The following is a 26,635-nucleotide window of genomic DNA, read 5'->3' as shown; positions in this document are numbered from 1 at the left end:
TTTAAGGCAAGATCCATAGGCCAGTATCCTAAGGGCTTTCAAAATCTCAACCTAACATTAACTAAAAAGTTCACTTACGCTTGTATGTTGATCAAAAGTGACAATCTATTTACTTGGATCTTCTTCAGAGTTGGTCATAGATTAGTCAGTTTATCAGGCTTGAAAAGATTGAATTGCATTAGTGGGATCAGACTTTGGGAGTGGACGCACAGCTTACTGACCCAAATTGCCTTTGTCAGCTGTTTTAGATTACTTGCCATTAGTCAGAGCTAAGGATGGTGTCACCTCGTTTATCCATGAATCAACTATTTAATGGGTACTTCAGCTGCTAATGCAAATACATTTCTTTTAAAACTCAGAATGTACTAGCACCAGTTTTCCTGCTGAGGATAGAAAGAGGAAATTAATCATTTCTTAGCTGCAAGTGCATTAGCACTGTGTTTATTTTACAGCTTTTGGATCGATGCTGAGTTGTCAGAGCAGCAGGTCAGATTAATTTTCAACTACAGACACCAAGAAGTCACCTGTTCTCCCAGGTAAGTGTTGGCTTGGTTCCTTGTTCGATGGAACAGACTCTCAAACAAAAGTGTGTTAATAAGGCTTTGTTGTTCTTATTGTTGTTGTTTAGTCATTTAGTCTTGTCCGCCTCTTCATGACCCCATGGACCAGAGCACGCCAGGCACTCCTGTCTTCCACTGCCTCCCGCAGTTTGGTCAAACTTTTGTTGGTAGCTTCGAGAACACTGTCCAACCACCTCGTCCTCTGTCGTTCCCTTCTCCTTGTGCCCTCCATCTTTCCCAACATCAGGGTCTTTTCCAGGGAGTCTTCTCTTCTCATGAGGTGGCCAAAGTATTGGAGCCTCAGCTTCAGGATCTGTCCTTCCAGTGAGCACTCAGGGCTGATTTCCTTCAGAATGGATGCGTTTGATCTTCTTGCAGTCCATGGGACTCTCAAGAGTCTCCTCCAGCACCATAATTCAAAAGCATCAATTCTTCGGCGATCAGCCTTCTTTATGGTCCAGCTCTCACTTCCATACATCACTACTGGGAAAACCATAGCTCTTACTATATGGCAAGGTGATGTCTCTGATTTTTAAGATGCTGTCTAGGTTTGTCATTGTTATCCCCTCAAGAAGCAGGCATCTTTTAATTTTGTGACTGCTGTTAGTAAGGCTACAATCCTCTAAATAATTACTTGGGATGAAATCTCATTAAACCCTGAGTAAACTTGGATAAGAGCTATGCTTTAGTCCAGGGGTCCGCAATTTTTTTTAGCCACGGGCCGCCGGTCCACTGTCCCTCAGATTTTGTGTCGGGCAAGAGAAGCGGCACCAGGAGGAGGGGAGCTGGAAGAAGAGGTGAGGGGGGCAAATAGTCCTCCTTCCCACCCCCCAGCCCCAGCAACTGTGCTTACCTTCCCAGGGGCCGCCACCGCCGCTGCCACTTCTCTTGGGTCATCCGCTCTGCTCTCGGGTCCACAGGAGCACCAGGGCAGCGGTGGTGGTGAAGGGAAGGTGAGCGGTGCAAAAGGGCTGGCTCTGGAGAGGGGCTGCTTAAAATGGCGCTCAGCCAGCTCAGCCCAGCCCCCTTCCTCCTCTAGGCAGGGCAGGGAGAAGCCAGGAGGAGGGAGGGAGGAGACGCCGCTGTGGTGTGTGTGGGGAAATGGAATAGGGTCGGGGGGGAAATGGCACAGCCCGAATGAACAGAATCCCCACGCCGATCCATGGACAGTCCGCGTGTCGGATTCTGAAGGCAATTGGGCCTGATCCGGCCCCTTGGCCTTAGTTTGCCGATCCATGCTTTAGTCACTCCCAACTGAAATGTAGCCTCCTACTGCTATTCTGTATGTCAACCTGTAAATAAGCCCAAGGTAAATGGAGCTGGACATGGGTGGCGCTGTGGTCTAAACCACTTAGCCTAGGGCTTGCCGATCAGAAGGACGGTGGTTCGAATCCCTGCTACGGGGTGAGCTCCCATTCCTCGGTCCCTGCTCCTGCCAACCTAGCAGTTCAAAAGCACGTCAAAGTGCAAGTAGATAAATAGGTACCGCTCTGGCGGGAAGGTAAACAGCATTTCCATGTACTGCTCTGGTTCGCCAGAAGTGGCTTAGTCATGCTGGGCACATGACCCAGAAGCTGTACACTGGCTCTCTCGGCCAATAAAGCGAGATGAGCGCCGCAACCCCAGAGTCAACCACGACTGGACCTAAGGGTCAGGGGTCCCTTTACCTAAATGGAGCTAGGATTGCAGCTTAAGTATGTCACTGCGCTTGCACCATTCCTTCTCCCTCCTCTTTGTTGTTTCCTCCACTTTTAGCAGATTTAAGTTCTTCCAAGGCATGGACTTGGTTTTTGTGTGCGTATATTGTACTGTAAAATATTTTGTGTACTTATTGTATAAGGATAATGATGATAGCAGAGTTCTGTTTGGTAAAATATAACTTGGGTTAGGATTTTGAATGTATTATTCCTCGGATTAATTCGTCACTTTTTCATTGCCTTTGCTGTTTAGTTCAAAACTGGCAGCTCAGGAGTTATGCCAGTTGCAAACGGAGAGGCAGGGCTTAAGCGCAGCGGTAGAGCATCTGTTTCGTATGCAGAATATCTCTCATTCAATCTCTTGGTATCTCAAGGTAGGTCTGTTCCTCTGTTCCTATGAATTGAAGGTGCATTATTTGAAGTTACAAGGTCATATAGCTAAAAAAGGGCACTGCTTTTCCTTGGTAGACTGTTTCCCCATCTGTGTTCTCTCTCTCATTTTACTTCAGGATATTGTGAGGAAAATAACCTAACAACTGACGCCTCCAAAGTAATTTGCTTTTCAATGGACCTCACTACCCAGCTGTCCTGGGTCTATCATTTGCATGGAAATATACTTTTTCATTTCCTTGCCACCTGCTATTTACTTGCTATTGTACTTTCGTATTTTTTAAAAGACCTCTTCAATGTGGTTCAGGAATACAATGTATTTTTGGCATCCAAGACCCCCTTTTTTTGCACCGGAGGGTCACAGAAGCCATTGCAAAACCCTTAAGTCTAAAGGTCGAAGGATGTGTACACACTATACTTTTGAGCATTACGGTGGTACCTCGGGTTACATACGCTTCAGGTTACAAACTCCGCTAACCCAGAAGAAGTACTTCGGGTTAAGAACTTTGCTTCAGGATGAGAACAGAAATCGCAGCGTGGCAGCGGGAGGCCCCATTAGCTAAAGTGGTGCTTCAGGTTAAGAACAGTTTCAGGTTAAGAACAGACCTCCAGAAAGAATTAAGTACGTAACCAGAGGTACCACTGTATTCACAGCTCATTCCTTCCCTCAAATGATTATGGGCACTGTACTTTGCGAGAGGTAAACTTTAAAGGTATAGCATGTACACATGACATTTTATTCTGGAATCAATGGAAACTGTGTGATTATTTTATTCTACACAGTGGTGTAGTGGTTAAGAGCGGTAGACTCGTAATCTGGGGAACCGGGTTTGATTCCCCGCTCCTCCACATGCAGCTGCTGGGTGACCTTGGGCCAGTCACGCTTCTCTGAAGTCTCTCAGCCCCACTCACCTCACAGAGTGTTTGTTGTGGGGGAGGAAGGGAAAGGAGATTGTTGGCCACTTTGAGACTCCTTCGGGTAGTGATAAAGTGGGGTATCAAATCCAAACTCTTCTTCTTCTCTTGCATCATTCTTGCCCCAGAAAAGCACTTACTGACTTGAGAATCTGACTTCATTCTGATCGTAAAAGTTCGTTGCAGATGGATTCTGCATTACTCTGCAGTCTGTCCATTGGAAAATGCTTACAGGCGGTCCCAGCAACGGATGGGGTGTAGCCACACCTGCCAATAACCTTGTAGGTAGGCGCACACCAAGCTCGCAAATCACAACCACGACTTTTTCCTTCATGTTATCTGGGGCGTGTGCAGGGGCGAAACAGTGCAGATAGGAGGTGTATCAAGTAACCACACAGGTCCTTGTGGACAGCAAGACCTAGACTGAAAGCAGCATGCTGAGGACGAGTATGAATGGTTCCAGAGTGTGCATAAACCACATTTTTGTGCTACAAATGGCTCATGGAGAGATCAGGTAGGATTACTGTTGTTGTTCTTTAGGGTGGATGCTGTTTGCTGAGCCATTCTGTTGTAAGAACATGCAGACTCTCAAGCTACACCGGAAGTAGACCTGAGCATGGGGAAAATACTGATCTCGGCTAGTTCTGCGGGATGCTTTCATGGAGCGAAATGCCAGATAAGAGCTTTGACTACTGGGTGCTATAATCTCCTTTGTTTCCAATGTTCAGGCTGTGAGTTTTGCTCCACCTATAAGCAAAATGGCACCACCCATGAAGGAGAGGGAAGTATCAGGTAGGCTTGGGGAGACTTGGAAATCTGCAAAAATCTCTCTTTTTTGCGGTGGGGGGTGGGGGCAAAACAGCAAAGGACTGAGCATGCTCAGTGGCCAGGGAATCCCAATCAACTGTTGACTGAAGGGGAGAAAATGGGGTAATGGAAAAGGAGTGGCTGGAATCCAGAACGAGAAGCCCTCCATGTTGCAGCATTTTGTCTTGGGACTCCTGCAGATCTTTGCATTGTGCTTGCTGCCCTGGCATTTTGTGTGAGGAGGCAAGGCAGAACTGGACAGCTTCTGCTTTGCCTCAGAGGATTCCTGCAGGCGATAATCTTCTAGCAAATGTGCAGTTTTATTTACCATATTTTTCGCACCATAAGACGCACCCAGTTTTGAGAGGGGGAATGCAAGAAAAAAAATATTATTTAAAGGGAGCACTGAGCAGAGCCTGGGATGCATCCCAGGCTCTGCTCAGTGCTCCCTTTCTTTTTATTATTTTTATTTTTTATTTTTTATTTATAAAATTTTTCAAATATAACAATAAAGGAAAAACATTCCATCCAAAATTTACATCCAATTCTAATCTTTCTGCTTTCAGACTTCCCTCAGTCTATCTGGAAATTTTCCATATTATCACAATTATTCACATTTCTTCCATCTATATTGTTTTGTTTTTTTAAAACCATATTAATCTTAACAATCATTATAAATCACTATTTCTTTCCATTATTATCACAGAGCTTCTTGAAAACCTACAAACGTTAATTGTTCTTCTCATATATTTTTAATATACTCTGTAAATTTATTCCAGTCCTCGGTAAATCTTTGGTCTCGCCGGTTCCGAATTCTCCCCGTCAATTTATCTAATTCCGCATACTCCATCAACGTCATTCTCCATTCTTCTTTTGTCGGGATTTCTTCCTGTTTCCATTTTTGTGCCACCAGAATTCTTGCCGCTGTTACTGCATATAAAAACAACTTCTCATCCTTCTTTTTTATATCATTTCTTAGTATTCCTAACAGAAAAGTTTCTGGTTTCTTAACAAAAGTATATTTCAACATTTTTTTCAACTCATTGTAAATCATTTCCCGGAAACCTTTCATTTTTTTACATTCTGCTCAGCGCTCCCTTTCACAAGCCGCGTGGAGCACTGATGGGCTGCCCTTCTCTCTCTCCTTGGGGAAAAGCCCCCAAGAGCAGCAAACACGCTCCACGTGGCTCTTTAAAGGGAGCGCGGATCTTGGGGGCTTTTCTGGGAGGTGGGGGAAGGGACAGAGGGGCTAAGCCAGAAGTTAGAATAGCAAGAGGGAGCGCTGCGCAGCGATCCCTCTTGCTGTTCTGGCTTCTGGGATAGCCACCCAGCCTGCATTCGCTCCATAAAATGCACACACATTTCCCCTTACCTTTTAGAAGGGAAAAGGTGCGTCTTATAGAGCGAAAAATACGGTACGTATCGATGAGCAACCTGCCATTCTTCCATGAAACTCAAGGTGTTTGTGGACAGGGTTCCTCAGATCTGACCAGACCTGCTTAGTGTTACCAAGATTGCTTCGTCCTGCGGCTTCATAATAATAATAATAATAATAATTTATTATTTATATCCCGCCCATCTGGCTGAGTTTCCCCAGCCACTCTGGGCGGCTCCCAATCAGTGTTAAAAACAGTACAGCATTACATATTAAAAACTTCCCTGAACAGGGCTGCCTTAAGATGTTTTCTGAATGTCAGGTAATTCTTTATCTCTTTGACATCTGATGGGAGGGCGTTCCACAGGGCGGGCGCCACTACCGAGAAGGCCCTCTGTCTGGTTCCCTGTAGCCTCACTTCTCGCAATGAGGGAACCGCCAGAAGGCCCTCGGCGCTGGATCTCAGTGTCCGGGCTGAACGATGGGGGTGGAGACGCTCCTTCAGGTATACTTCAGGCCAAAAAAGAGTCCAATTGTTCTTTCCTCAAACTATTCATTTATTTGTTCCAGAATATTTTTAGCCTGCCCTGCAGTCAAAATCTCAGAGTGGGTTACAGTATGTAAAACAACAACAATACTCCCAGCAAAATAAATAAGAGCAGGTGAAAATTATAATTTTAAAATTACAGCAGAAAACCCAGGAGTGGACTTGCATCCCAGAAGAACGCAGGGCAAAATCATAGGTCTTATCTTAGCCTGGTACTGAAATGTCACAAGGGCGAGTGCCTGATGTATTTTCAAGGAGAGGATGTTCTGGGGGGCACATTTCAAATTGTGAGTGAGCGCTGAGGGCACCAGCCACAAAATTACTGCCCGGGGTGGGGGTGGCATGACATAACACAGGAAGAATATAGTCATTGCTGATTTTCCACTTTCTGCCCCTGGACAACCTCACACTTGCCAAGAGACCCAGGTGGAATCTTCACACATATAAAAAAATGCTGCAAAAATGCATTTAAAAAAAAAAAGTTTTGAAAATACACTGAAATTTCCATAGCTCACTGTCGCCATCTAGTGTCACATTTGTATACTGCACCTTACAACACACCTAAAACATTTTATTTGCAGCTGTAGAGCTGAGTCCCCAGTGTGGTATAGTGGTTAGAGTGCTGGGCTAGGACCTGGGAGACCAGGGTTCAAATCTTCACTCAGCCACAAACCTTGCTGGATGACTAATGGACCAGTCATTGCCACTCAGCTTAACTTACCTGACAGGGATGTTGTGAAGAGAGGGAGACCCATGTAGGCCACCTTGAGCTCCTTGGAGCAAAAGGTGAGATATAAATACAATGACTAAATAAATAAATAGGAAAGCAGTGGTGTCTTGCTGGTCCCGATTGCAAAGATAAATCTCTTAAAGGCACAAGATTCTTGTTTTCCCCAATGCCACTCCTAAACCAAAGTGCCTGCTTACCTGGGAGTGAGCCCAATTAAGCACAAAGAGACTTACTTCTGAAATAGATAAGTATAAGTTATCTATACAGCATAGCTGTCAACTTTTCCCTTTTCTTGCAAGGAATCCTATTCAGAATAAGGGAATTTCCCTTTAAAAAAGCAAAATGTTGACAGCTATGCTATACAGTGAGTACTTGATGGGCATCAACACGGGACATAACTAAGACTTTTTGCAAATGTTCCCCTTTCCCCATCTGGAAAGGGGTTTCTTAAACATCAACCTGCAACTACTGTACAGTAGTAGTATTTGCAGAAATACAGTGGTACCTCGGGTTAAGTACTTAATTCGTTCCGGAGGTCCGTTCTTAACCTGAAACTGTTCTTAACCTGAAGCACCACTTTAGCTAATGGGGCCTCCTGCTGCTGCCACGCCGCCGGAACACAATTTCTGTTCTTATCCTGAAGCAAAGTTCTTAACCTGAAGCACTATTTCTGGGTTAGCAGAGTCTGTAACCTGAAATGTATGTTACCCGAGGTACCACTGTAACTTCTAGGGAGTCTCTAGTCACAGATGAATCTACCATAGGGGAGATGGAGCCCAGTTGCTAGGAAGAAACAGAAGGGCAAACTATGGAGACTAGCAGGAAAAGTGCACTTAAGGTCAGGGGCTAAGAGAAGAGTTTTGGGACCCCTGAGATCCCTACTGCATGCTGTCCAAACAACTCACTTGTCAATCATAACTTTGATTTCACCCATTGGCTAAACACCCCATCAGGTGTGAACAGCCAGGGCGGGCTCATTTCTCTTAGATTGCTTCGAAGGGTGCCTGCACAGTTTGCTTTGTAACTTTCTTCCTAGGCGGCCAAGAGCCTTACATATTATTTTAAATGAAAGTTTAGACCCCGGGACACCTGCAACAGGTGCCATGACACCCACAGTGCCAAGTCAACAACCCCTGAATGAGAGAGCAAGCCGTCCAAATGCAGCCTGGCTCTGTGCGCAGGTTTAGGAACAGCTGTGATGCTATAATAATTTACACCATCTGAACAAGTCTCTTGGGAGCTATTTTGGCCTGTCCATAATTGATGGTGTTCTATAGCATTCCAACACCCACCCTAACCCCGCCCACATGCCTCCTATGCCACAGTAGAAAGAAGAGTTTCCTCCAGAAAGACAAATCTTGGTGGACTAGAAACAGCTGTTCCTTTGCTGTTCCAGCAGCTGCTTCAGGACCTGCCGAAGACCTATAAAAATTTGCCCTGCCGTGACCTCAGCGCTGCAAGCAGGTATGTTTGCACTACTTTGCTGATGCTGCATGCCTTAGCTGAAACCCAAGAGAGAGCATCTGGGCTGCTTTTTAGATTTTCTGTGCATAGTCCCTTCAAACACAGGGCAAGACAAATGACTCTGAGCTTGCCATACGGAAATAGCGCAGACGCCAACAGAGGCAGTACAGTAGTACCTCGGGCTACATACGCTTCAGGTTACATACGCTTCAGGTTACAGACTCTGCTAACCCAGAAATAGTGCTTCAGGTTAAGCACTTTGCTTCAGGATGAGAACAGAAATCGTGCTCCGGCGGCATGGCGGCAGCAGGAGGCCCCATGAGCTAAAGTGGTGCTTCAGGTTAAGAACAGTTTCAGGTTAAGAACGGACCTCCGGAACGAATTAAGTACTTAACCCGAGGTACCACTGTACTGGGTAGTCCTGAAAGTATTCCTGTGGTTTTCTAACTGGGGTCCTACCAGCTATGACGAGGTGCCTCTGTGGGTCCTTAATGGCTAGTGAGACTTAGGAGAGTACCTAAGGCAGGCACTATTTCTTCTGGGAGCAATACCTCAGGCATGTCCAAAGTCTGTTTTGGGGGCCTAATCCCTCGAATTCCTGCGGTAAAATCCCCCCAGAAGCTAAATTGTAAAAAAAAAGCTGAACAACTTTGGGGTAAAATCCTAAAATCCTCAACAACTTTGGTTGGTCCTCATGCATGTTCGCTTCATCTTTGAAAAAAGTTTGGGCACTCCTGCTTTATATAGTTCATTGAAAGATGCTATTTGATAACAGGACTGAAAGCCTAATGGGTTTCCTCAAGTCTATTTCAGTGCCTTTAAGCAGGCAGTGGGACGCAGGTGGCGCTGTGGGTTAAACCACAGAGCCTAGGGCTTGCCAATCAAGAAGGTCAGCGGTTCGAATCCCCGCAATGGGGTGAGCTCCTGTTGCTTGGTTCCAGCTCCTGCCAACCTAGCAGTTCGAAAGCACATCAGTGCAAGTAGATAAATAGGTACCACTCCAGCAGGAAGGTAAATGGTGTTTCCGTGCGCTGCTCTGGTTCGCCAGAAGCGTCTTAGTCATGCTGGCCACATGACCTGGAAGCTGTACGCCGGATCCCTCAGCCAATAAAGCAAGATGAGCGCCACAACCCCAGAGTCGTCCGCGACTGGACCTAATGGTCAGGGGTCCCTTTATCTTTAACAGGCAGTAGCCAAAGTATAATTTCAAAGCAGACCTAAAGATGTCTTTCTATAGCCTGGTTTGCTTTCAGGCTATCAATTCATAGAGCATTTATCCTGATTATTTTTTTTCAGGGATATAGGAGCCAACTCCAGGGGGCTGTGGATGCTTGGGCACCCAGAATAATATAACTGTGGGGACGGGGGCACTCACAAAGTCAATGATCGCAGCCGGCAGGCAGATGCTGTGATGCTGCCGCCGAGAAAGTTCAGCTCTGTCTTCCGCAGCCAGTCAGTGAGGCACCCTTTTCGGGGGGGGGGAGGGGCCCTCAGACATGGAGGCAGAATCTCTCTGCCTCTGAGCCTGAGCCCCACCCATGCAGAAAAGGGTGCCTCGCTGGCTGCAGAGTTGGGGAAGAAGAGGAGCTACCGCAGCAATGCAGGCATTCGACATCACACACGCACACCTTTTTTTTTTTACAATAATATTTATTAATTTTCAATAGACATAACAAGGAAAACATGCAACAACACAATAGACAAGTGAAAAAGAAGAAAAAAAGAACAACAAACTTAAAATACCTAAACAGAAAAAAAGAAACTCCATTAATTAATTAAAATCCATTTTCATAAACATTTTAGTTGACTTCCTCTAATCTCCTCCATCTGAATTTCCTCTTAATTTGAATGTAGTAGTTTCCAATATCATTATTTCATAAAACAATATTGCAGTCGTATTCCAATTTCTTTACCTTTCTTATAGTGCATTTTCTTATTTATATATTTATTGTTGTGTATTGAGTCAAAGGATTTTATATCTGTATTATTATTGTCTGTATTTGCATTAGGGTAAAGTAACTGCCTTTTGGTTCCAGAGGGTACAGCTACTTTTGTTGTTGTTTAGTCGTTTAGTCGTGTCCGACTCTTCGTGACCCCATGGACCAGAGAACGCCAGGCACCTCTGTCCTCCACTGCCTCCCGCAGTTTGGTCAAACTCATGCTGGTAACCTCGAAAACACTATCCAACCATCTCGTCCTCTGTCGCCCCCTTCTCCTTGTGCCCTCCATCTTTCCCAACATCAGGGTCTTTTCCAGGGAGTCTTCTCTTCTCATGAGGTGGCCAAAGTACTGGAGCCTCAGCTTCACAATCTGTCCTTCCAGTGAGCACTCAGGGCTGATTTCCTTCAGTATGGAGAGGTTTGATCTTCTTGCAGTCCATGGGACTCTCAAGAGTCTCCTCCAGCACCATAATTCAAAAGCATCAATTCTTCGGCGATCAGCCTTCTTTATGGTCCAGCTCTCACTTCCATACATCACTACTGGGAAAACCATAGCTTTAACTATACGAACCTTTGTTGGCAAGGTGATGTCTCTACTTCTCAAGATGCTGTCTAGGCCTGTCATTGCCCTTCTCCCAAGAAGCAGGCGTCTTTTAATTTCGTGGCTGCTGTCACCATCTGCAGTGATCATTGAGCCCAAGAAAGTAAAATCTCTCACTACCTCCATTTCTTCCCCTTCTGTTTGCCAGGAGGTGATGGGACCAGTGGCCATGATCTTCGTTTTTTTGATGTTGAGCTTCAGACCATATTTTGCGCTCTCCTCTTTCATGCTCATTAAAAGGTTCTTTAATTCCTCTTCACTTTCTGCCATCAAAGTTGTGTCATCTGCATATCTGAGGTTGTTGATATTTCTTCCGGCATTCTTAATTCCAGCTAGGGATTCATCCAGCCCAGCCTTTCACATGATGAATTCTGCATATAAGTTAAATAAGCAGGGAGACAAAATACAGCCTTGTCGTACTCCTTTCCCAATTTTGAACCAATCAGTTGTTCCATATCCAGTTCTAACTGTAGCTTCTTGTCCCACATAGAGATTTCTCAGGAGGCAGATGAGGTGATCTGGCACTCCCATTTCTTTAAGAACTTGCCATAGTTTGCCGTGGTCGACACAGTCAAAGGCTTTTGCATAGTCAATGAAGCAGAAGTAGATGTACAGCTACTACTGGTTCATTTAAGCTGCTGTATTTGGATCCTCTGTCTTATTGGTTTCCTCCAAAAGGCAGGACTGTGATTGCCTGATATTGTTCCCTCCAAAATGTATCCTTTCTAGCTAGTTCCATGTCCCTATAAATGTAGCTCTCCCCTCCTCAGGTCTCAGTCTTGTTTGCTTTAATAAAGAAGTGTTACTAGAGAACTGTCTCCAGCATATTATGTCAAGAGAGCTGAAATCACAAACCCCACGTCATAACATTTATGTCTAATTTAATCCTAGGCCTGATTGGTTCTTTCAAGTGGTTACATTTCTTTAATATTAGAATATTTGTTCAAATCGTCTTTAAATTTCTTCCAGTCTTCTTAGTAGTCCTCTTCTTTCTGGTCGCGGATTCTCCCGGTGAGATCAGCCAGCTCCATAAATTCCATCATCTTCATCTGCCTCACACGCGCGCACCTGCACATCGAGTATGTGACACCACACTACATGCAACCGTGTGAATGTGATGTTGCACATCTGTATTATGGCGATAGGCATCCACAATCCTGAGGGAGAGAGGGCGCCCCTGTTCTGGGAGATTCAACAACATTATTTATTTATTTATTCTGAATTACTTGTGAGGAGGTGCATCAAGCAAATGCTATTTCACACTTGGCCATTCCTTATGGCAAAAGGTCTGTATTATTTGGGGACGGAGGAGGAGCAGGTTTGTTGCCCCAAAGTTCCAAGTCTACTTTAGTTGTGCAACCTGAAATTGCTGGCCTGTGATTGCATCACACCCGAAAACAGTGACCTTCTGGAAATGCTCCTCTTCTGAATATGTGAAGCGACGTGTGGGCAGCTTCCTGATACATTTGGTGAAACACAACCTTGGCTATGAAAGCTGTGGGAACGAAAGTATTTCGTTAGGAGAGCACAGATCCATCTTCCGTTTCAAGGAGGCCCTCTGGTTTCAGGAAAAACTATCAAGGAGCATTCCTTTCATTCGGAAGAACTGCATATGTAGGTGAGCAAGTTGTGGAGGATATTCTTCATCATTTGTGAAGAGATGAATGTTTTGGAAGATCCAGAGGCCAACAACATCTGGAGAGCCATGACTACAGTCAAGTATGCCAAGGCAGGTCAGGAAGGAGACGGGCTCTGAGTTAGCAACTCCCCTTGAAAAACTGGGTTCTTCTGCTCCTGGACTCAGTTTTGCACTTGGATGACCAGGTGGCAGCTGTGGCCAGGAGCCCAATGGAGATACTAAATACAACTGCAAGGATGTGTTGGTGGCTACCTCCCTGTTTGCTTCTGGGCAAATAGATGATCTCTTTGAAAACTGTTATGTACTGAGTTGAATAGGATCCAAAATGCAGCAGTCTGATTGGTCCCAGAACAATAGGATCCAAAATGCAGCAGTCTGATTGGTCCCAGAACAATGCAGCAGTATGATTGGTCTGCAGGAGCCACCCAATCCAGCTCCAGATGGAAGTGAATCCACAACCTGATTGGCCTACAGGAGAATTCCAGAATTAGCCAATCACATGCAGCCCATTGTGTAAATAATGTATAGAAAGCAGATACTTTGGGGCAATTTTCATTCCTCCTCACCACTATGAGCTGAATAAAGAGCATGAAATCCACTCTTGACTCTGGGTATATTTCACTTCTATAAAGTGTTGGTGACTACCTTTCAGACTCTAAATGGCTCAAAACCAGGATAGGTTGGTGATTGCCTCCTCCGATACTATGCTGTCCATTCCATAAGATCAGAACGAGAAGTCCTTCTCTGGTGATGGACTATATGGAACTGGCGGAGATGACTGGCAGAATCCGAGACCAAGGTGAAGAGTTGGTGGAAGAAGATTGGAGAAAATTTAAAGTTTATCTACAGAAACATTGTAAAATTCAGGAATGTTAGAAAGATGTTGGAATGAAGTAATGTATTAGCAGAAATGATACAAAAGATTAGGTAAAAATCATTTTTTTAACTGTTGAAAGACGAGAATGTAAAATTATATTACATTAGGATAAACTATTAGGATAAAAACCAAGCTGGAAAGGATTTGCTGGAATATTTAATTGAACTAGAATACAAAAAAGGGAGGTGTGAGGAGGTCAGGGAAATAAGTAAAAGAAAGATAAGACATGGAAAGAGGGAAATGTTTTTAATTGCTTTTATTTTTCTGTATTTTGTATTTGTTTTTTTTTTCTTTTCTTTTTTTCTCATTTTTTCTTTCTCATTTTTGTAACTTTTTTGAAACTTTAATAAATATTATTATATAAAAAGAGAAGTCCTTCTCTGTGTCCCATCAAGGGTTGAAGCATTCTTGATTTGGAAGACAGAGGTTGCCCAAGATTATGGGACATTTTACACTGTGAAGTTGGGTTGGCTTTCTTTCTCCTTGATTATTATTTTTTGCCCATGAATGAAGCCTGTTTTGTTTTTGCAAGTGGGCAACAATATTTTTATTTTTGGCTTTAATCGCTGATCCTCTTAAGTGCGAGACTGGTTACACTACGCTCAGATTAAAGAAGTGTTTAAAAATGATAAAAAGTTAGGGTTCCAGGTGGAGAAATCGAAGTTGGAAACAGAATTGTTAGAACCTAAGACTAAGGTACTCTCAAGAATGTATAACTTGCTGCTGAAATGGAATACACAAGACGAAATGGTTAAATCGGCTATGATAAAGTGGGTACAGGATATTGGGCATAATATTATGTTTGAAGACTGGGAAAGGTTGTGGACCACTGGGCTGAACTTCACTGCATGTAATGCTCTGAAGGAAAATGTAATGAAAATGATATATAGATGGTACATGACCCCAGTTAAACTAGCCAAAATATACCATTCGTCTGATAATAAATGTTGGAAATGTAAGGAAAACGAAGGAACATTCTTTCACCTCTGGTGGACTTGCCCTAAAGTGAAGGCCTTCTGGGAAATGATATATAACGAGCTGAAAAAGGTGTTTAAGTACCGTATACCTTTACCAAGAAACCAGAGGCCTTCCTTCTGGGTATTGTCGGCCAGAACGTGTTAAAGAAGGACCGAACATTTTTTATGTATGCAACAACGGCAGCAAGGATACTCATCACTAAGAACTGGAAAACTCAGGATTTACCCACACTGGAAGAGTGGCAGATGCAGCTGATGGACTATATGCAACTAGCTGAGATGACTGGCAGAATCCGAGACCTGGGAGAAGAGAGGGTCGAAGAAGACTGGAAGAAATTCAAGATTTATCTACAAAAGTATTGTAATTTGGCTGAATGTTAACAAGGATTCCAGAGTAGAAATAACTGTTTACCACTAAACTAGATTTGAAGCTGACGATAAGTGAAATTAGGAAAGTATATATTTCTTTTTGGAGAAAGGAACAGACTGTATTTAAATGAGTGGATTTAAGACTGTAAAAAAAAAAAATGATAATTTGCTTGAAAAAATTCCACAACGATGTAAGTGGGAGCGGGAGACGTGAGGGAGTCCAAAGAAGTGATGAAAATATGTTATATAAGTAAAGCTGTTTATTAACTATGCATTTGTACAAAAAAAAAACCTTAATAAAAATTTATATATATAAAAAAAATTAAAAAATTAATAATCGCTGATCCTCTTTCTTCGGTCGGTAAATGACAATGGTTTTTAATGTTTGAGGGTTTTTTTTGTGTGTTTTAGTATTTTGTTGGAAGCTGTCCGGAGTGGCTGGGGAAATCCAGTCAGATGGGCAGCATATAAATAATAAAATGATTATTATTGTGCAAAAAAAGGAGTGATCATGTTGGGCTAAAGCAGTTACTTTGGTAGCAGGGCTGGGCATAATAGCCCTCACAAATGGAAGATGATCTAGGGCATGGGTAGGCAAACTAAGGCCCGGGGGCTGGATCCGGCCCAATCGCCTTCTATTTTTTTTTTTAAAGATATTTATTAGTTTTCAAAAGATTATATAAAATAGAAAAAAAAAACAAACAGAAAAAGCAGCAAGACATACATACAAAACACATACAATAACAAGTATAATTTCAATCCCTTATATTCATAAAACTTACTTTCCCGACCTCCTCATACCTCCCCTTTCTGTATTCCAATCTCTAATTAAATCAATTCAGCAAATCCTTTCCCTAATTTCTATTTAATTTTTGATCTTTCTTTTCTTAATTACATAATATTACAGCTAGAAACCCCTTAATTTCTAAATCAACATCATTCTAACATTCAGTAATCTTACAATGTTTCTTAAGATAGTCCTTAAATTTCTTCCAATCTTCTTCCGCCGTCTCTTTTCCCTGGTCTTGGATTCTGCCGGTCATTTCTGCCAGTCCCATATAGTCTATAACCCTCATCTGCCATTCTTCCACGGTGGGTAGATCTTGTGTCTTCCAATACTTTGCGATGAGTATTCTTGCTGCTGTTGTAGCATACATAATAAAAGTTCTATCCTTCTTTAACACCAATCGGCCAACCATACCCAGGAGAAAGGCCTCTGGTTTCTTCAAAAAGGCATATTTAAGTACCTTTTTCATTTCATTATAAATCATTTCCCAGAAAGCCTTAATCCTTGGGCATGTCCACCAAAGGTGAAAGAATGTACCTTCATTCTCTTTACATTTCCAGCACTTATTATCAGGCAAGTGGTAAATTTTTGCAAGCTTGACTGGAGTCACGTACCACCTGTATATCATTTTCATAATATTTTCTTTTAGGGCATTACATGCCATAAATTTAATACCGGTGGCGGCCCAATCGCCTTCTAAATCCAGCCCATGGACGGTCTTGGAATCAGCATGTTTTTACATGAGTTGAATGTGTGCTTTTATTTAAAATGCATCTCTGGGTTATTTGTGGGGCATAGAAATTCGTTCAATTCCCCCCCCCCGAAATATAGTCTGCCCCCCCACAAGGTCTGAGGGACAGTGGACCGGTCCCCTGCTGAAAAAGTTTGCTGACCCCTGATCTAGGGGCATACATGTTGGACTGCAAATACAGTGGTACCTCGGGTTACATACGCTTCAGGTTACATACGTTTCAGGTTACGGACTCCACTAACCCAGAAATAGTGCCTCGGGTTAAGAACTTTGCTTCAGGATGAGAACAGAAATTGTGCTCTGGGGGGCGCGGCAGCAGCAGGAAGCCCCATTAGCTAAAGTGGTGCTTCAGGTTAAGAACGGACCTCCGGAACGAATTAAGTACTTAACCCGAGGTACCACTGTAGAGGCTCATACGATGAAATGTTATTCCACTGCATGTAGAAAAGTGGTATATAAACAGAAAGCTGCGCTTGATCCTTTCTCCCTGGCTTTCAGTGTTCAGACGGTTGCTCACATCTGCAACATGAAGTGACACATCTGTTGACAGAAGCAAGCCTTAGTGCTTATTACCTTTGGGCAGCAAAAGGGGGCACAGCCGTTGAACCTTACTGAATGTCATGTTTTGTTAGGCTTCTATATTGCTGGACGGGGGGTGGGAGGGGACAAACGTCTCCAGTTCCTTCCCATACCTCTTGGGAGACCTCTACCTCCCAGCCCTAATTATGTAAAAGGATGCAACGTCGAATAGTCTGCCTGCCTCGCGGTTTCCTCTTCCACACCAGCGCTGACCCACACTCATCCTTGGGGCTTGGATTTGCCTGCACAGCTTTGCAAATTGCTAAGCAAGTGTTTCCAGCCGCAGATTAACACGGGGCTATTTGCCCTCTCTCCCTTCTGTCTCCAGTATCATCTGAAAGAGGAAAGTGGTAGGAAAGCGCTCCTGCTGAACCGAATCCAAAATTTCCATTTCCTTTTGGACTCGGGGGTGACCTCCAGGTGTAAGGTAGGGCTTTGGCTCAACACAATTAAACTGCTCTAAATGTGCCCTCTCGTCCCCCTTCTTCCTGCTCCTTTTCACCCTATTGCTTTGTCTTCTGTTCTCATGCTCACACATTCTTCTCTTTCGGGCAAGAGAGCTTTGTAAGGTCCAGTCAACACATGCTATAATAAATTTAATAATAATAACATTTTATTTATACCCCGCCCTTCCCGGCTCAGAAGGGTGGCGCTGTGGGTTAAACCACAGAGCCTAGGACTTGCTGATCAGAAGGTCGGAGGTTCAAATCCCCGCGACGGGGTGAGCTCCCGTTGCTCGGTCCCTGCTCCTGCCAACCTAGCAGTTCAAAAGCACATCAAAGTGCAAGTAGATAAATAGGTAGCGCTCTGGCGGGAAGGTAAACGGCATTTCCGTGCACTGCTCTGGCTCCCTTGGCCAGTAAAGTGAGATGAGTGCCGCAACCCGAGAGTCTGTACAGTAAAAGCTATGGTTTTCCCAGTAGTGATGTATGGAAGTGAGAGCTGGACCATAAAGAAGGCTGATCGCTGAAGAATCAATGCTTTTGAATTATGGTGCTGGAGGAGACTCTTGAGAGTCCCATGGACTGCAAGAAGATCAAACCTCTCCATTCAGAAGGAAATCAGCCCTGAGTGCTCACTGGAAGGACAGATCGTGAAGCTGAGGCTCCAAGAATTTGGCCACCTCATGAGAAGAGAAGACTACCTGGAAAAGACCCTGATGTTGGGAAAGATGGAGGGCACAAGGAGAAGGGGACGACCGAGGACGAGATGGTTGGATAGTGTTCTCAAAGCTACCAGCATGAGTCTGACCAAACTGCGGGAGGCAGTGGAAGACAGGAGTGCCTGGCGTGCTCTGGTCCAGGGGGTCACGAAGAGTCGGACACAACTAAACGACTAAACAACAACAACATCAAAGAGGGTGGGATTTCTGGAAATCAGATTTCAAAACTTTGGCGATAATCACACTGACTCTAATCCTTGCACGTCACCCGTTTAAGAGACCCGGTGGATCAGGCAGCCAAAGGCCCATCTGCTCCACTGACCAACCAGACCAGGTGGACAGCTCAGTTGGTTAGAGCAGGCTTCCTCAACCTCGCCCCTCCAGATGTTTCTGGCCTACAACTCCCATGATCCCTAGCTAGCAGGACCAGTAGTCAGGGATGATTGGAATTGTAGTCTCAAAACACCTAGAGGACCGAAGTTGAGGAAGCCTGGGTTAGAGCATGGTGCTGAAAACACCAAGGTTGCAGGTTTGATCCCCTTAAGGGACAGCTGCCTATTCCTGCATTGCAGAGGGGCTGGACTTGATGATCCAACTCTTTGATTCTAAGGGACTCCTTTGGGAAGGACTCACACGCAGGACATGAGGGCAGTCACACTCTTCTACGCAACTGGTGTCCTCTGCCCGATATGGGAAGCCATCTTCACTAGTAGCCAATGAAAGCCTTATCTTCCACAAATTTGCCTAACCCCCCTTTATGGTGTTCACCATTACAACTCATGGTGCCAAATCCCATTGTTCATTGAAAAACAAACAAATGCAATACTTGACTTGGTTTCGTTGTTGTTGGTTTTTATATAAGGAATGCTTGTTTCCTTAAAAAAAAATTCCTTCCATGGAAGAGTAATGAAATCCCCTCTATACAAGATTGGATCCAAATGCTAACAGAATATGCCGAATTAGATGGTCTATCAGGAAAAATAAAGAATAAATCAAAACGGGAATTTTTCAAAATGGGAAGTTTTCAAAGAATATCTGAAAAATAAATATAGTAGTTTAAATTCTGTTGCAGCATTCGATGAACTTCAGTAATAGTTGCAAGGTAGATATACGAAATTAGATATATTAAGAATAAGTTTAATTATAATAAAAGTGTGTATTGGCAATAAGTATCATGAAATCAAAATATGGAATAGACGGGAGGTTGGGTCTTTAGTGTTCAGACCAATATATGTCGTATTGTTTGCTAAGAAAATTATGTGTCTATAGTTATTCTTGTGTGCAGTGGCGTAGCTTGGGGGGTGCAGGGGGGGGGCGGCCGCACCGGGTGCAACATCTGGGGCGCGCGCGCTAATCTAGTGGAAGAGACTTGAGTGCTAAAATCCATGGGTTAGGGGGCGCAAATTACTTGCCTTGCCCTGGGTGCTGACAACCCACGCTACACCACTGCCTGTGTGTAATTTGGTATTTGTGTTTTTCCTTTTTTCTTGTTCTATCAATTTTTTTAAAAAAAAAAAAATCCCTAGAAAGCACCCCTTTCAGAGGGGTCCAAACTTTTTTCAAAGAGGGCCAGATTTGATGAAGTGAACATGCGTGAGGGCCGACTAAAGGGCCGGCCAAAGTTGAGCTTTTATTGGATTGAAGTTGTTGAGCTTTTTTCCGGATTTTACCCCAGGAAATAAACTGCCACAGGGGCCATCTGGCGGGCCGGATTAGGCCTCCAAAATGGACTTTGGACGTGCCTGCTTTCACCAGAGCTTCAGTTTTTGTAGCATAAAGTGAAAGGATTTGCAAGGGAATTGTGCTCATGTCGAAGAACCAAAAGCCCTTGGCTTCAATATTCTGAATATTTCCCTTTATTTCCCTTCCCACAGAGACCGTTCTGCTGTCCCTGAACTCACCCTGGCTTCCCCACCCAACCTCTGGCTGCCAGCCAAGAACCTTCTTCCATCTCCTGGCCTCTCCCACTGCCAGGACATTTTTTGGCACCATCATCGATGGCATAATGTTGGCTTGGATAACCTCTTCCCTTCCCTCTGTCACTTAAATCAAGACACCCAACTGGCACGCCTTAGCCCACATGACGCACGTGCTCCACTGTGGGCCCGATCCACTGGGAAGCTCACTCAGGCAAGCAAATAGGATCCCTTGCACAGCTTCTCTGGACTGCAGATGGGGCTGCACACACCCTGAACATTTGTTGTTGTTTTTTAAAAAAGATATTTATTAAAGTTTTACAAAGAGAAAAAAAGTTACAGAATAAAAAAGAAGAAAAAGGAAAAGTACAAAAAGTACAAAAATACATAGAAAAAAATGCAAAATACAGAAAAAATAAGTAGAAAACAGTTAAAAACAAATCAATCTTTTCATATCTTAAATTTCATTTACTTATTTCCCTGACCTCCTCACACCTCCCTTTTTTGTATTCCAGTTCACATGGTTAATTCAGCAAATCCTTACCCTCTTTGTTTTTATCTTAATTCTATATCTTAACGTATTATAACTTTATATTTTCATCCGTTATCAATCCATTTTTACATATTCTTTTTAACCTTGTTGCTAAGGCCGCTTCATTTCAATCTGACATCATTTTAACATTCATTAATTTTACAATGTTTCTGCAAATAGTCTTTGAATTTCTTCCAGTCTTCTTCCACCAACTCTTCTCCCCGGTCTCGGATTCTGCCAGTCATTTCCGCCAGTTCCATATAGTCTATCACTTTCATCTGCCATTCTTCCAGGGTGGGTAGATCATGTGTCTTCCAATACTTTGCGATGAGTATTCTTGCTGCTGTTGTAGCGAACATAAAGAAAGTTCTATCCTTCTTTGGCACCAATTGGCCGACCATGCCCAGGAGAAAGGCCTCTGGTTTCTTCAGGAAGGTATATTTAAATACCTTTTTCATTTCATTATAGATCATCTCCCAGAAAGCCTTAATCCTTGGGCACATCCACCAAAGGTGAAAGAATGTACCTTCATTCTCTTACATTTCCAACATTTGTTACCGGGCAAATGATATATTTTTGCAAGCTTGACTGGTGTCATGTACCACCTGTATATCATTTTCCTAATATTCTCTCTTAGGGCATTATATGCCGTGAATTTCATACCTGTGGTCCACAACTGTTCCCAGTCAGCAAACATTATATTATGTCCAACATCTTGTGCCCATTTAATCATAGCAGATTTAACCGTTTCATCCTGAGTATACCATTTCAACAGCAAGTTATACATTCTTGATAATATCTTAGTTTTGGGATCTAACAGTTCTGTTTCCAATTTTGATTTTTCCACCTGCACACACCCTGAACATTTGAAGCACATGGGTTCTGCCGAAACAATCCCGGAAATTGTAGTTTAAGGGTGCTGGGAACAGAAGCTCTGTGAAGGGTGAACTACAGCTCCCAGAATTATTGGGTGGAAGCCACGTGCTTTAAATATACGGCGTGGATGAGACCAAAATCAGTGTGAAGGTGCATGGGGTACTTTAAATACCGTATTTTTTGCTCTATAAGACTCACTTTTCCCCTCCTAAAAAGTAAGGGGAAATGTGTGTGCGTCTTATGGAGAGAATGCAGGCTGTGCAGGTATCCCAGAAAACAGAACAGCAAGAGGGATTGCTGCTTTCACTGCGCAGCGATCCCTCTTGCTGTTCTGGCTTCTGAGATTCAGAATATTTTTTTTCTTGTTTTCCTCCTCCAAAAACTAGGTGCGTCTTGTGGTCTGGTGCGTCTTATAGAGCGAAAATACGGTGTTATGCGTTTTTGTTTTTGCGGCTGTGTGGAACCCAGTTCAGCTACTGATTGTGTGTGTGACTGCAGTACATTGTTTATTGCTTTCATGTTATGGATCACTGGTCTCGTTAGTTAGTCAAATTCATGTTAAATTGCTGTTTTAGGGGTTGTTTTTAAAAGTCTGGAACAGATTTATCCATTTTACATTACTTTCTATGGTAAGGCGCGCCTTGGTTTTGGAATGCTTTGGTTTTGGAACGGACTTCCAGAACGCATTAAGTTTGAGAACCAAGGTACCACTGTATCTGAAGCGACTTCAGATGGTTTACTGAGCATTCATCCTGATTTGTCAGCAGGGAAAGGAGATAATGTTGGACGTTGAAAAAGTTGAGGGAGGTTAGATGACGCTGCATCAGAGCAAATCCTATTTCCACTGAATATTCCCTGCCCCTTTATTGCAAAAGCTCTGATCTTTTGGGGGCAGCTTTCTTGTGCAAGACCTCCAAATCCGCTTTAATATACGGGAAGCCTGGATGTATAGAGCGAAAAATACGGTATATGGTGTGTACACAGCCGAGGTTTGTGCAGAACATCCTCACATCTGCAGCTATTAACCCTGGGAGACCTAGATTCTACCTCCACGGTTGGAGGCAATAAGTCCCTGAATGCCAGCTGCTGGGGACTGCAGGGAGATGGGGGGGTGGGGTGGCAGCTGGCCCACCCCAAATCAAGTCAATAAATAAAAATACTTAACTACCAGTAGAAATAATCAGAATATTTGAAACTGAAATGTGCTATGCTTATAGAGTGTGCACAGAAAAACTGCATTGGGGGAAAAGGAGGGATTTGAGAAGGAATGGCTGAAAAGGTTTCTCAGCAAATTGTGCACTTGGGGAAGGGAGCGAGCAAAACTATTGCACACCCTCCCACCATTTATTGCAACCATTTGAAACCCCACCTTTTTTCACTCAAGGCAGTTCACAATGAATAGCAAAAAAATAATAGAAGATCCATAAAAATAAGAAAGCAACGTCAAAAGAGGCTAACCTGTAACACTGACAGTGGAGAAGGCATGTGCAAAGTCCATTTTGGGGGCCCAATCTGGCCCGGTGGTCGATTTAATCCAGCCCCTGTAGCTCAACAACTTTGGTCGGCCCTCATGCATGTTCACTTCATCAAATCTGGCCCTCTTTGAAAAAAGTTTGGGCCCCCCTGCGGTAGAGGAGAGCACCCAGAGCGGAACAGATTTCACAAGCCAAAAAAGGCCATTCCAATCATATTCTGGTTTTGGGCTTTGCTCTTGCAAAGTCAGCACCCCAGTTCAGCCCAGAAAAAAATGGTTAGCTAGCTCTGTTATTAAGGATCAGAGCAATATAGTCCGATCTCCAAGCATTTGTCCAAGTCCCTGGCAGCTGGAACTGTTATGTACTGAAGTTCTCACCCTGGGCCAGCAGGGGGATACTGTAGATAGTTATGCAAATGAAGGATCAAAAGTGTGATGGCCTGGGAATCCGATTCAGAGTCTGAACCGGAGGAATCCCAGCCTGCACAGGAGTCCCTGCCTCCAGGGTCGGCTGAACTGGGGCAGGGCCTTGATTCTGAAGCGCCTGCACCTGTGCCGGATCCTCAGGAGCAGGCGCCAGGTGAATCCACTCTGGCTCCGGAGGTGGTTGAGGGCTCAGTGCCTACAGGTGAGTCTCCCCCTGGGCCCAGTAACCCTTCAGCCTCTCCTGAACTGCAGAGGCTCAGGGCAGAGAGGCAGAGGGAACTGGTTTCTCCCAGGAGGAGTGCTCGCCTTAAGGCCAGGAGAGGCGGGTCTCCTGGGGGCCGGGACCGCCCCTGGCCTCAGAGAAGATAAAAGCCAGTCAGCCCGGTCCCAGGTTGCGGGAGCAACGTCGTTGAAGAGCTATTTCGGCCAGCATCCAGTCCTGTTTCCCCCAGAGTTCCTGTCGTTGCCCGGCTTCCCGCTGTGGACCCCGCTTCGCCCGAGGAGGACTGTCTGCCGACCCTCCACTCAGGTCCTGGACCTCGCCCCACGGTAACCTCCCCCCTGGACCAGCACAGAAAGTGACGTTCAGTGATTGGATAGTTTGTATGCAAATGAAGGATCAAAAGTGACGTTCAGTGATTGGATAGTTTTAGAAAGTTGTTACAGTAACAAGGTACTGGAGCTCTATATAAGCAGGCTGACTGAGCCCTTCAGCTCAGTTCAGTTCTGGCCTCAGAATAAAGAAGAGCTGTTTGAAGAATCGCTGTGTCGTCTGATATGTTCGCCCACAGCTTAACAGGAACAATCATAGTTTCGGAACTGTCCTTACGGCCAGCCTCACCTAGAGCTCACTGCGCTTTGTAGTTAGTCTTAACCTTGACTTCTCATACAGCAGGTTTCTTCTCCTATCCTTTTACCTGCCGCGGGACCAGTTCCTGTACAGGACTGCATACAGAGGTCATAATGGCACTGAAAATCCATGCAGACATCTCCATGAGCAAGGACAAGTGTCATCCCATTCTTCTTCTGTTCTGGAAGTTTCCAGAAAAATGCATGTAGGGTCTGAGGGGAGGGAAGAAAAAGCGAGTGGAGCAGAACACAAGGGGCCTTGTTTCGTTTTGTTTAATGCTTTCTGAAAATTTATTTATTGGTGTGTGTTTTTCTTTTTGTAAATCTACCAAAGAATAAAATAAAACCAGGGATTGAATTTAATTCTAAATTATATTCTGGAAACATGGAAGATTACAAGGGGTAAAAGAAAATAATGGATGTACCGTGCCATATTAGAAGCAGAAAAACTTGTTTTGATGGATTGGAAGAGCCGCAAAAAGATTCCATTGAGCACGTGGATTGATAATATGGACAGACTAGTTACCTACAAACGAATTGCATGTTGACGCAAATTAAGAATGGATAAATATGAAGAAATCTGGAAGGAATATTTAAGCGATAAGGTGGACAGTGGTGGGAAGTAGGGGGAGGAGAGGTGGGGAAATATTGTTAAAAAGGTGTAGTCATAGGTATATCAGTATTCAAACTTGAATTGTCAAATTGTGTTTTGTTGTTGTTGTTTAGCTGTTTATTCGTGTCCAACTCTTCGTGATCCCATGGACCAGAGCACGCCAGACACTCCTGTCTTCCACTGCCTCCCGCAGTTTGGTCAAACTCATGTTGGTAGCTTCAAGAACACTGTCTAACCATCTCGTCCTCTGTCGTCCCCTTCTCCTTGTGTCCTCCATCTTTCCCAACATCAGGCTCTTTTCCAGGGAGTGTTCTCTTCTCATGAGGTGGCCCAAGTACTGGAGCCTCAGCTTCACGATCTGTCCTTCCAGTGAGCACTCAGGGCTGATTTCCTTCAGAATGGATAGGTGTGATCTTCTTGCAGTCCATGGGACTCTCAAGAGTCTCCTCCAGCACCAGAATTCAAAAGCATCAATTCTTCGGCGATCAGGCTTCTTTATGGTCCAGCTCTCACTTCCATACATCACTACTGGGAAAACCATAGCTTTAACTATACGGACCTTTGTTGGCAAGGTGATGTCTCTGCTTTTAAAGATGCTGTCTAGGCTATTGTGTAATTGCGTTAGTAGTGTTATTATGGTTTTTGTTGTATGTGCCTTGTGCGGTTGTTGTTTGTATTGAAAAAATTATTAAATAAATTTAAAAAACACACTCCAGGGATAAGGTGTGTTTTTTCAAGAGGGTGGAGGGTCTGTTTGCTGCTCCCCGTTTGTGTTGTAGTGGTGACACTTGCCCTTCTTCTGATAAAAAATGCTCTGCAGGGGAGGACCAAGAAGAGAAATGTCCCTATTTTCATCTGAAGAATGTTGAAGGGTATGCAAGAAGCTAAGAAAAATGGAATTTGGACGTTCATTTCAGGAGTGCAGCTCTGTCAAAATGCCTCACGTTTTCCCTTCCACGTTCTGTGTGGCAAGCCTTGGGTTGTGCAAGACAAAGTTTTGAAAAGTAGCCCAGAACTGATTGTTTCTCTCTTGGCTGCAGCATTAGAGATGGGATCATGTCTTGTTGCTTTTACACATTTTCCCTTCGCTCTCTTTGGGCCTTAAAACATGATGAAGCCAGAGACCCTTGGGATACAGAAAGAAGGTTCTGTCTTCACTCTTCAGTGAAGGCAAGAGAGACTCCCGCTGTTCCTGAAGACTCGCCAACTCTTGAACCTCTTCCAAGTTCCACAAGTCCTTTCTGTCTGTGATGATCTTTAGTACCTGGAATGGTGTGACTGATAGACCAGGAATCTTAGGGGAAGCTTTGGCAGTGTGGTTCAAGTCAGGAAGAAGACTAAGTTGTGCAAATGGAAATTATCTCTAAGAGGTGCATGTTTCGAATGGAAGCTGTGTACAGTGGTACCTCTGGTCACGTACTTAATTCGTTTGGAGGTCTGTTCTTGTTGTTGTTTAGTCGTTTAGTTGTGTCCGACTCTACGTGACCCCATGGACCAGAGCACGCCAGGCACTCCTGTCTTCCACTGCCTCCCGCAGTTTGGTCAAACTCATGCTGGTAGCTTCGAGAACACTATCCAACCATCTCGTCCTCTGTCGTTCCCTTCTCCTTGCGCCCTCCATCTTTCCCAACATCAGGGTCTTTTCCAGGGAGTCTTCTCTTCTCATGAGGTGGCCAAAGTACTGGAACCTCAACTTCAGGATCTGTCCTTCCAGTGAGCACTCAGGGCTGATTTCCTTGAGAATGGATAGGTTAGGTCTGTTCTTAACCTGAAACTGTTCTT

At 44.1% G+C, this 26,635-nt stretch overlaps 1 protein-coding gene across 3 annotated transcripts in view; it reads left to right on the top strand.

Moving 5' to 3' along the window:
* The first annotated feature begins 399 nt into the window (after nucleotides 1–399).
* LOC309362568 (chemerin-like receptor 2) overlaps nucleotides 400–26,635 on the top strand; it is a 37,750-nt gene continuing 11,514 nt past the window's right edge. For 2 of the 3 annotated variants that reach the window (XM_081898203.1, XM_081898205.1), the window contains exon 1: nucleotides 400–536. The gene's annotated coding sequence lies outside the window, so the exon portion shown is untranslated. Of the gene's footprint in view, nucleotides 537–2,524; nucleotides 2,632–8,346; nucleotides 8,486–17,333; nucleotides 17,433–26,635 lie in introns of all 3 variants that reach the window. The other variant, XM_081898206.1, reaches the window with a different exon arrangement.

The sequence above is a fragment of the Podarcis melisellensis genome, assembly GCF_964234715.1.
Source record: "Podarcis melisellensis genome assembly, chromosome: 1".
Taxonomy (NCBI): Eukaryota; Metazoa; Chordata; class Lepidosauria; order Squamata; family Lacertidae; genus Podarcis; species Podarcis melisellensis.
This window is presented reverse-complemented; position numbering and strand designations above follow the sequence as displayed.